Genomic DNA, 10,860 nt, shown 5'->3' with positions numbered 1-10,860 from the left:
GTTTAATGAGGCATTTTTTATTCAAAATGTGAAAATGTTCTATATTTCTGTTTTTTTTATGTAGCATTTTCTTTTTGGTAGAATTTAATTAAATTTTAGGTTATAAGAAAAATTATAAAAAATTTCTAAATTTCAAATGCAATATAATGTTTTTTTGAAATTTATGAATTACGACATTTTTTATTTAAAATGTGAAAATGAAATTTTTTTTTTATATAGAGCTATTTTTAGTAAATAAAAAAACGTTCATATTAATAATTATAAAATATTTATAAATTTGAAATGCATTTGTAAATTTTTTTTAAATTTTTGAATTACGACATTTATAATTTAAAATGTGAAAATTTTAAATTTAAAAAACGTTTAATGAGGCATTTTTTATTCAAAATGTGAAAATATTCTATATTTCTGTTTTTTTTATATAGCATTTTCCTTTTGGTAGAATTTAATTAAATTTTAGTTTATAAGAAAAATTATAAAAAATTTCTAAATTTCAAATGCATTTTAATGTTTTTTTGAAATTTATGAATTACGACATTTTTTATTTAAAATGTGAAAATGATTTTTTTTTTTTAATAGAGCTATTTTTATTAAATAAAAAAACATTCATAGGAATAATTATAAAGTATTTATAAATTTGAAATGCATTTGTAAATTTTTTTTTTAATTTTTGAATTACGACATTTATAATTTAAAATGTGAAAATTTTAAATTTAAAAAACGTTTAATGAGGCATTTTTTATTCAAAATGTGAAAATGTAAAAATTAGGTTTTTAAAAATCATCTTTGGAAAAAAAGAGATTAAAGTTATTTTTTTAAATTAGAGCTATTTTTATTGAAATAAAAAACGTTTAAATCTTAGTTTGTAGGAATAATTATAAAATATTTTTAAAATTGAAATGCATTTGAAAGTTTTTTTAAATGATTTTTGGAATTACGTAATTATTTATTTAAAATGAGAAAATGTAAATATTTTGTTTTTAAAATCATCTTTAAAAAAAAAGAGATTAAAGTTTAAATTAGTGCTATTTTTATTAATATAAAGAAACGTTTAAATTTTAGTTTATAGGAATAATTATAAAATATTTCTAAATCTGAAATGCATTTTAAAGTTTTTTTAATTATTTTTGGAATTATTTTTAGTCTTCAAAACCATCTTTTAAAAAATCATCGTTTATGTGGAATATTATAGATTATATAGTTGGTTAAGAGTTGTTTCATAATTTAGGTAGAGTAAGTAGGCTGTATAAAACACCACATGGGCATTATCCCTAAAACACGACACCACATGGGCAAAGACCCCAACACTAGAGTGGTTAGATGCATAAGCATATGGCTAATTGGATCTTGTAAATGCACCAGCGCATCGAAAACACATACGTAATTTATGATTGTCCAAAGGTCTCCTCTCTCCCCAAGCATGGGAACCAAGTGATGATCTATAGGAATGGCCACTAGTTGAGGTGGATTGCCCAACCAAAATAGATAATATTGAAAAGGCTTAATTATTTTCTCAAAGTTCTCGCTTTAAAAGGTCTGTAGTGTGAACCCGCTCTCTTTTTTAATGTGTAGTCCGAGAAATACTAGATGCGCCTTGCTTGTGTATCGTTCAAAGTAATGTATTAGGTATCCTTCTATCTCCTCCATATCTATTGCAAACCCAAGGCAGTAAAGCATTCAAAGAAGGTCTTATTAACCAAACCTCTCCACTATCTGTCCTTAGTATAGGGGCCATAAGTGGACAATGTGGTCCTTACACCACATGTGGAAAAGTTTCATATTGGATAAAAAGTGAAAAAAGGAAAACATATAAGGAAAAAATATTTGAGACATCTAAGTTTAAAAATGCAACAACTAGAGTGAAAAAATTCTAATCAAAATTAAGAATTATTAATAATATTGATTAATATTGAGCCACACATTTGGCCCATCTACCGGTAGGTGCATAGGATGATCCCAACGACATCCTACCTCATCAAGGAGTACGTACAAATAGTTTTCATTACGTAAATAGATTATAAGTCATATTGAATAGAATATTATTTTCATTACCCAAATAGAATATTAATTTCCATGTGTTTTTTTTGTGCATCAGCACGAGTTGGAGGCTCGAGACACACAGATTGTAGAGTTGGAGGCATTGTTGGCCGAGTCTAGGGACGAGGTTAGTTATTTTGATTATGTTAGTTTATTTTTTTGTAGCGTGTTTTGAACTGAAGTTTTTTGGTTAATTCTCACCATGTATGCGACATGTTTGCATTGCAGGCACATCTATTGCGTCAGGAGATGGAGTCTCGCATACGATTGTTGTGCAGACAGATTTGGAGGAGCAGAGGATTCGGACACGCATAGCATACCATCGCGCAGAGCACTATATTTTGCAGTTGAGGCATATTAGTCATGATCCATCTCGCCATAGGATCGACCCCAGCGTGGCCCTATACCCTGCTCCTCCTATAGATGTGCCGACTAGGACACCCATAGATGCAGCAGTCATAGCCAGGCTTCCTACTGCCACTTGTGTCCTTTGCCACGAGGAGTTTAACACCGTAGGGTGGTTTGGACTAGGGTGCGGCCACATCGCACATCTCCATTGCATGACCCGCCACATGGTGGCACGATCAGTGTGCCCTGTATGCTTTGCTGACATTGATGTGGCAACATACAGAGGACTGGGCATGGATGATCTATATCCTGGTCATCGTCAGGCTGTTGATCCATTTGCCTGCGTAGTCTTGACAGAGCACTACAGGGAGGAGGCACAGAGAGCGTTGCTGATGCAGGAGGGTGCTGATACATCGGTGGTTGCATCATGCGTTCCACGATGCTTTTCGTATGGTGATTTCATGCCAGGTGACGAGGCACGAGCAGAGGAGGCACGTCGGATTGAGCGAGAGGCAGAGCTACAGACATCATTGCAGCAGTGGGTGGAGCAGTAGCTAGGGCGGGGCCGAGACCAGCGTCTTTCACATGTAGAGATGATTATTCGCGCTGGATTTGAGGCACGAGTATTCGCAGATGCACGGCTATGGGAGCTGAGACGCACGTACATAGAGGAGGCGAGGGAGGCAGAGATGGCAGCGGTGGCGCGTGCAGCCTGCCCTCCTCTTCATCAAGATGAGGCTGGCCCATCTCATGCAGGTGATGAGGCTGGCCCATCTGAGCCGGCTTTGCCTGAGGGCACACAGCGGACGGTTGGGCAGCGGGTCATACAGGAGCCACGTCAGCGTTCCACTAGAGGATCATATGTAGAGTTATCAGATTCGGATTCAGATTGATTGTTTAGGCTTCACACGTTTGTTGTATAGGGATGCACTTTTGCAGCATGATGATGATGATGTACAGATTCATTTTAATACTTTCATGATATTGTTCCCACTTTTATGATGTACGAGCATTTTCGTACTTTCATGATGTTCTTCACACTTTGTTTATCTCAGTTTATCTCAGTTTATAGTTTGTTTAATACATAAGGTATTTAAAAAAGAATGCCATGTGAAGTAATTGTAAACATTAAGCATTGAAAAAGTGTTCAAGTTCCAACTTTATCATTTTGAATATCATATTGAATTTCGTATATATCAATGCTTGCAATTATTACACTAAACCTAAGAGCCGTGCGAAGTTTCATCCCCATGTGCGTATTTAAAATTAAGAGTATGATTTTGAATTTCAAATATCTCAATTCACACATCTAATACATAATGTATTTTAAAAATAATGCCGTGTGTCGTAATTGTAAACATTAAGCATTGAAAAGGTGCTTGCAAAAATGCATGCACTTCAATGTTATACTTCACCCAATCCGTATCATGCACAATCTTCTTTACTACATGTGAGATTTTGGATGTCTCAAATGATAGCAACATGGGGAACTGGGTTGGGATTTTTGAAAGACCATCGTGGAGGAGGGATTCCATTTAGAATCTATTTGAAAAAAAAGAACCAAATACACACATATAAAACACACATTACAAATCATATCAGGGCACTCATTCAAGATATGTTAAAGAATTCATGGTACAAACAAGCTACATTCACATTCACTTCTATTTAACAAGTCATATATATCGCACAAGAATTATATTCCTAAAAAGATAATTCTAGGAAACTTTAATGCATCCACTCTCCTTTATTCCACAATCTGCGTCAATCACATGACGGACAAATTGATGTAATGGGGTGTACCTAGGGGTACAAGGTTTGTATGGGTGTGTGTCTCACCACATGGTGGTTAGTGTGACTAGGTTTGGTTGTAGAAGGTTCCATTAGGTGTGATTGATAGATTCATGGGCTTGATTGAGAAATCAGTGGAGTGATTTATGGATCTAGATGCTCTATTGAGCTCACATGTGATGTCACTCTTGGATGTAACTTGTGCCTATATATGTAAGATATCTCTCATGAATAAAATCCTCCATTTTGCTTCATCTTTTGAATACTTCTTGCTACTCCAACATGTGGCATTAGAGCTATGTTCACCCTCCTTGAGCCCTCTTTGAGTGCCATGTCATCATCTTCTTCACAATGAAGGATTTCTCCCCTCTCTTCCCACGTTTTATCTTTAAGCTTGTTCTCCTCCATCTCTCAGCCATTTCACACAACCTCTGAGCCTAAGATTCCTTGTGATGGGGCAAATCCTTGGCTAGGAGGAAAGTGCTTGAGTCATGCTGGTGCCAACACGAATACAGTGCACCGAAGTTTCACATAATTGTGCTTGCTGGAGCCACCATTCATCAAATGCTCTGAGCTGAAGTTAGGCAACCTTATGAGCTAGTTGCTGATGAAGTTTGAAGCAAATGCTCTAGTAACTAAGACGTGGTGATGAAAAGCCCACTCAGCATTTGAGCTAGTAGGGTTTAGTCGTGCTAGTAGGGATTGCTTCTACGTGGCGCAAACCAAATCAGTTGGAGACCAAATCTTGCGTGGATGTACATCTAGGGTAGCCTAAGAGGCGTGTGAAGTTTCATCCCCAACAGGGTTTAGGATTTAGGGTTTAGGGTTTAGGGTTTAGGGTTTAGTCGTGCTAGTAGGGATTGCTTCTATGTGGCGCAAACCGAATCAGTTGGAGACCAAATCTTGCGTGGATGTACGTCTAGGGTAGCCTAAGAGACGTGTGAAGTTTTGTCCCCAACAGGGTTTAGGATTTAGGGTCCAGGGTTTAGGGTTTAGGGTTTAGGGTTTAGTCGTAGCGTAGGGATTCCTTCTACGTGGTGCAAACCAAATCAGTTGGAGACCAAATCTTGCGTGGATGTACGTCTAGGGAGCCTAAGAGGCGTATGAAGTTTCGTCCCCAACAGGGTTTAGGATTTAGGGTTCAGGGTTTAGGGTTTAGGGTTTAGGGTTTAGTCGTGCTAGTAGGGATTGCTTCTACGTGGCGCAAACCAAATCAGTTGGAGACCAAATCTTGCGTGGATGTACGTCTAGGGTAGCCTAAGAGGCATGTGAAGTTTCATGCCCAACAGGGTTTAGGATTTAGGGTTCAGGGTTTAGGGTTTAGGGTTTAGGATTTAGTCGTGCTAGTAGGGATTGCTTCTACGTGGTGCAAACCAAATCAGTTGGAGACCAAATCTTGCGTGGATGTACGTCTAGGGTAGCCTAAGAGGGGTGTGAAGTTTCGTCCCCAACAGGTTTTAGGATTTAGGGTTCAGGGTTTAGGGTTTAGGGTTTAGGGTTTAGTCGTGCTAGTAGGGATTGCTTCTACGTGGTGCAAACCAAATCAGTTGGAGACCAAATCTTGCGTGGATGTACGTCTAGGGTAGCCTAAGAGGCGTGTGAACTTTCATCCCCAACAGGGTTTAGGATTTAGGGTCCAGGGTTTAGGGTTTAGGGTTTAGGGTTTAGTCGTGCTAGTAGGGATTGCTTCTACATGGTGCAAACCAAATCAGTTGGAGACCAAATCTTGCGTGGATGTACGTCTATGGTAGCCTAAGAGGGGTGTGAAGTTTCATGCCCAACAGGGTTTAGGATTTAGGGTTCAAGGTTTAGGGTTTAGGGTTTAGTCGTGCTAGTAGGGATTGTAAAAATGTATGCATTTGTCCTTCCACGTGGCGCATACCAAATCAGTTGGAGACTAAATCTTGCGTGGATGTACGTCTAGGGTAGCCTAAGAGGCGTGTGAAGTTTCGTCCCCAACAGATAAGTCCACGTGCATATTTCATTAGTACGTGCGCCATTTTTCATACGTAGTCGTGCTAGTAGGGATTGTAAAAATGTACGCAACTATCCTTCCATGTGACGCATACCAAATCAGTTGGGCACCAAATCTTGCGTGGATGTATGTCTACAGTAGCCTAAGAGACGTGCAAAGTTTAATCTCCAACAGATAAGTCCACATGCATATTTGGTTAGTACGTGTGCCATTTTTCACACATCGTCGTGCTAGTAGGGATTGTAAAAATGTACGCATTATACCTTCCACGTGGCGCATACCAAATAAGTTGGAGACCAAATCTTGTGTGGATGTATGTCTAGGGTGGCCTAAGAGTCGTGTGAAGTTTCATTCTCAACAGATAAGTCCACACGCGTATTTCGTCAGTACATGCGCCATAGCTCATACGTAGTCATGCTAGTAGGGATTGTAAAAATGTACGCATTGTACCTTCCACGTGGCACATACCAAATCAATTCAGACCAAATCTTGTGTGATGTACGTCTACGGTAGCCTAAGAGCCGTGCAAAGTTTAATTTCCAATAGATAAGTCCACATGCATATTTGATTAGTATGTGCGCCATTTTTCACACGTAGTCATGCTAGTAGGGATTGTAAAAATGTACGCATTATACCTTCCACGTGGCACATACCAAATAAGTTGGAGACCAAATCTTGCGTGGATGTATGTCTAGGGTGGCCTAAGAGTCGTGCGAAGTTTCATTCCCAACAGATAAGTCCACATGCGTATTTCATTAGTACATGCGCCATAGCTCATACGTAGTCGTGCTAGTAGGGATTGTAAAAATGTACACAGTTGTCCTTCCATGTGGCGCATACCAAATCAGTTGGGCACCAAATCTTGCGTGGATGTACGTCTACGGTAGCCTAAGAGCCGTGCAAAGTTTAATCTCTAACAGATAAGTCCATATGCATATTTGGTTAGTACGTGCGCCATTTTTCACATGTAGTCGTGCTAGTAGGGATTGTAAAAATATACGCATTATACCTTCCACATGGCGCATACCAAATAAGTTAGAGAACAAATCTTGCGTGGATGTATGTCTAGGGTGGCCTAAGAGTCGTGCGAAGTTTCATTCCCAACAGATAAGTCCACACGCGTATTTTGTTAGTACATGCGCCATAGCTCATATGTAGTCACGAGTGCTAGTAGGGATTGTAAAAATGTACGCATTGTACCTTCCACGTGGTGCATACCAAATCAATTCAGACCAAATCTCACGTGGATGTATGTCTAGGGTGGCCTAAGAGTCGTGCGAAGTTTCATCCCCAACAAGCAAGTCCACACGCGTATTTCGTTAGTATGTGTGCGAATTTTCTTAGTCACGTTTTTAAAATGTCCTAAAGCACAAAACAAATTACAACATTACTACTAATAAATAATTTTTTGTATTACAAACACAACAAATCCCATTGAGAAGACATCGGACATCATGTAAAAAATAGAATCTAATACAATGATGTGTATGAATGTGTATACAGCCATCATAGTGAAATACAAAATATGAGTCCATGAAAATTACAATGGTACGGTCACACAGTGAGCCTATAAATATCAAATACAAAAAAGTGTAATCAACTAGTGATACCCAATAAAAATCAATCTGATCAACTGATGATCCCAAAAAATATGATATGTAATGTGCTACTCCTCAGGATCAGCTCTCATGCCAATAGTTGCAAGTATGCTCTCGTGATCTTCCACTGCAAGGCGCCATCGTGGAGTGGACATCGCCTTGCGAGTGCGAACACGACTCAAAGTAATCTTGATCCCAACAACAAGATGAGAATACATGTATGCCTCCTGATCTGCCATGTACTCCTGGAACTCAATATAGCGACCACGCCTCTGTATCTGTTGAAAATAGTGGCCACCTACGATCATGCTATGAGCATTGAAGTGCATCCCATGCCCATCCACTGTATCCTCATTCAGCACACTCTTCAGCATAGAGCATCGCAACAAGTAATAATCCACACCCTCCTCATTGCCCTCCGAAGCAATAACCGCGAAGATATCACCAATACGCAAAATATCTGTAAGCTGGTCATAATCTCTAGAGGGACTGAATCCCGCATCCTGATCATCATGTATCAGATCCTCCCAAGGCTGGAAGGGAGAAAGCACTCGCCGTACCCATGGATCGGCCCATGGTATCATGGAGCACCCTCCCCAATCATCATCAATGCATGCAGAGCAAAAACATGCAAACCGTCGAGAAAAGATCGCAGGGTGAGACTCACCTACGCTCCTGATGGAATGGAAATCAAGAGTGCCAGGCACAGAACGACAATCAAAAGGCCTCGACCGATCAAGACTCCCAATGTCCACGCACCAAAAATACCGGCTCACCACCCTATCGTCATGCGACTGAAACGAGGACGTAGCACTAGTGGATAAGTGCTGGCTGCACCACCGCACCACATCATGTGCATCCTTGAAGCGATCGGCACTGTGACGCAACTGGTATCGACGCAAAGTACGCTTCACGCAAGCACCTGCACCATCGTGCTCTCCCTTACCGTGCCCTGTCTCGAAGTAGCTCCATGTAATCGGAATGCCTGTCTCACGGTGCCATCTGTAGAACCAATAAAACTGTCTAGCGGATTTGAACTGACCACCGCAATCGTCTGACCAGATCCAGCGCTGCTGCCATGTGACACCATGATCCCTCAAGAAACTATCATGCAAAGTGAAGCAATGCTGCACAAAATGGGCATCATGCGATCGATCATCACTAATGTAGAAGTGATACTCTCGCACAATGATGCGTGAGTTCATGGTGCTATCAATGCCATCCACATGAGCCTGTGCATGACGATAGCTAATGTGCACAAATATAGCAACCTGCAATATGGCATTGAAAAAAAATATGACTATTGAAATAATTCAATATAATGAGGCGGGGAAAAAATCAATACTCAATCACACGTCACCTGTTCGGAGAAATAATACTTCGATTGGATCTCATGCTGTGGTGCAAAGGTGTAATTCTCCGCAAAGTCCACCACTGAGACAACCACCCTATAGGAAATGTCCTCAAACATGCACGAAACTGATGATCCTCCCATTTCACAGTGTGCGAGTGGCGTATGTAGCGGTACAGCTTCCCTTGAAAATAGTCAATGAATACAACACGTGGTGTCTCCTTCCCCACAAGCTGCAACCTCCTCGACTGTGCACCACCATCTAATGTCAAGGTACAGTACTCATATTGCTGCCAACGAACCATTTGCACATCACAAGTATCTAGTGCAACTCGTGGCACTCTAGCAAAGTCACCACACAAAGTACACGTGCCTTCCACACAATCAAGGGAGTGGAATAAGCATCACCATCTCGTGTACACAATATGGAATGAATGAAGTCACGAGGGCTAGTAGGAACCACTCCCCCATGACCATCAAGGGAACGGAATACGTCATACATCAATCCAAAATCCACATGGTAGCGACAACAGCATGTGTCACGCTCCTGAGAGCATCGCACAAACCATGGCCTGCATCGCTCAAATGACCTCTGCCCAATCTTGAACTCTGGGTGCGCCTCTACAAACTGAGTGTACAACTCAGTCTGGGTACACTCCAAAAAACATGCACCATGCTCAATGTACACACCGCGTGACACCCTCTTCCGCAATGCCTTCTTGAACACCGGGGATGCTCTGCAATGCTCCTCCCAAAACTGTTGTATGAAGGACCTAGTGGAATCATCCAACAATCGATCGCTGCGAGGTGCACGACCACTCGAAGCCCAAAGAGCATCAATCTCACTATCCTCTAGACTCTGCCTCCTAATGATGCCTGCTCGCAATGTGCGCGGTGCAATCTGAAGAAGACGTGAAGCGGTACGCACATGGCCTATCATATGAGGTCTACTAATGGCAGCCACAATAGCACGATGTGCTGCCAAGGCATCACTGGAGTTCCTATGCTTAATAGAAGCATAGGAACGTCGAACACTGCTAAGGACCTTGCTAGATACAACCCTATCTCTACGTGCACCAAGACCAGCAAGCCTCCTACACTCTACCAAGTCAGGGTGATCAATCAGGGATGTGAGAAGAGAAGACTACGAAGCTGGCATGAGGTCACAAAAAAAATACTGCACAATCTTGCTAGTACGACGACGGATAGTGGACTTCGGCAAGTCATGTCGTGAAGCAACACTGCTGCTGCAAGGTGGGGCAAGGGGATCAATGGGAGATGGTAGGGTGGACGGGGGAAGGGAGGCACCAAGCGGAGCAGGGGGAGGGGGAGGGGGAGGGGGAGGGGGGAGGGTGGAGGGGGAAGAGGTAGAGATGGAGGCCAAAATGTAGGTGGCTAGGGGAAGGGCGGAGGCTAGAGGTAGGGGAGCGGATGAGCATGGGGGGACAATGGAGGTGGGGGTGGGGGTGGAGATGGGATGTAGAGGTAGAGCTGGAGGTGGATCAGTGGTGGCAGCACGAGCGAGCTCGAGCTCTAGAGGCTCTCTTGCATTCACGAGCCTTCCGCTTGCGCTCCTCGTCAATGAGATTTGGGGGGGGGTTCCTACATCTTTCACGTCTACTAGCTCTACGGCTTTGAGAACCCATTCTCAATGAAAGTAGGATGGAAGGTGTGACAAAGTGATGAGGAGGCAAGAATGGCTAAGAATGGGTGAAATGAACCAAAACGTGGTGTCTTATAGAGAGCCTCAACTCATCCAC

This window comes from Dipteris shenzhenensis, chromosome 15 (genome assembly GCF_047967505.1).
Source record: "Dipteris shenzhenensis isolate YYH24624 ecotype China chromosome 15, Dip_SZ_1.0, whole genome shotgun sequence".
Taxonomy (NCBI): Eukaryota; Viridiplantae; Streptophyta; class Polypodiopsida; order Gleicheniales; family Dipteridaceae; genus Dipteris; species Dipteris shenzhenensis.
Note: the sequence above shows the minus strand (reverse complement) of the source record.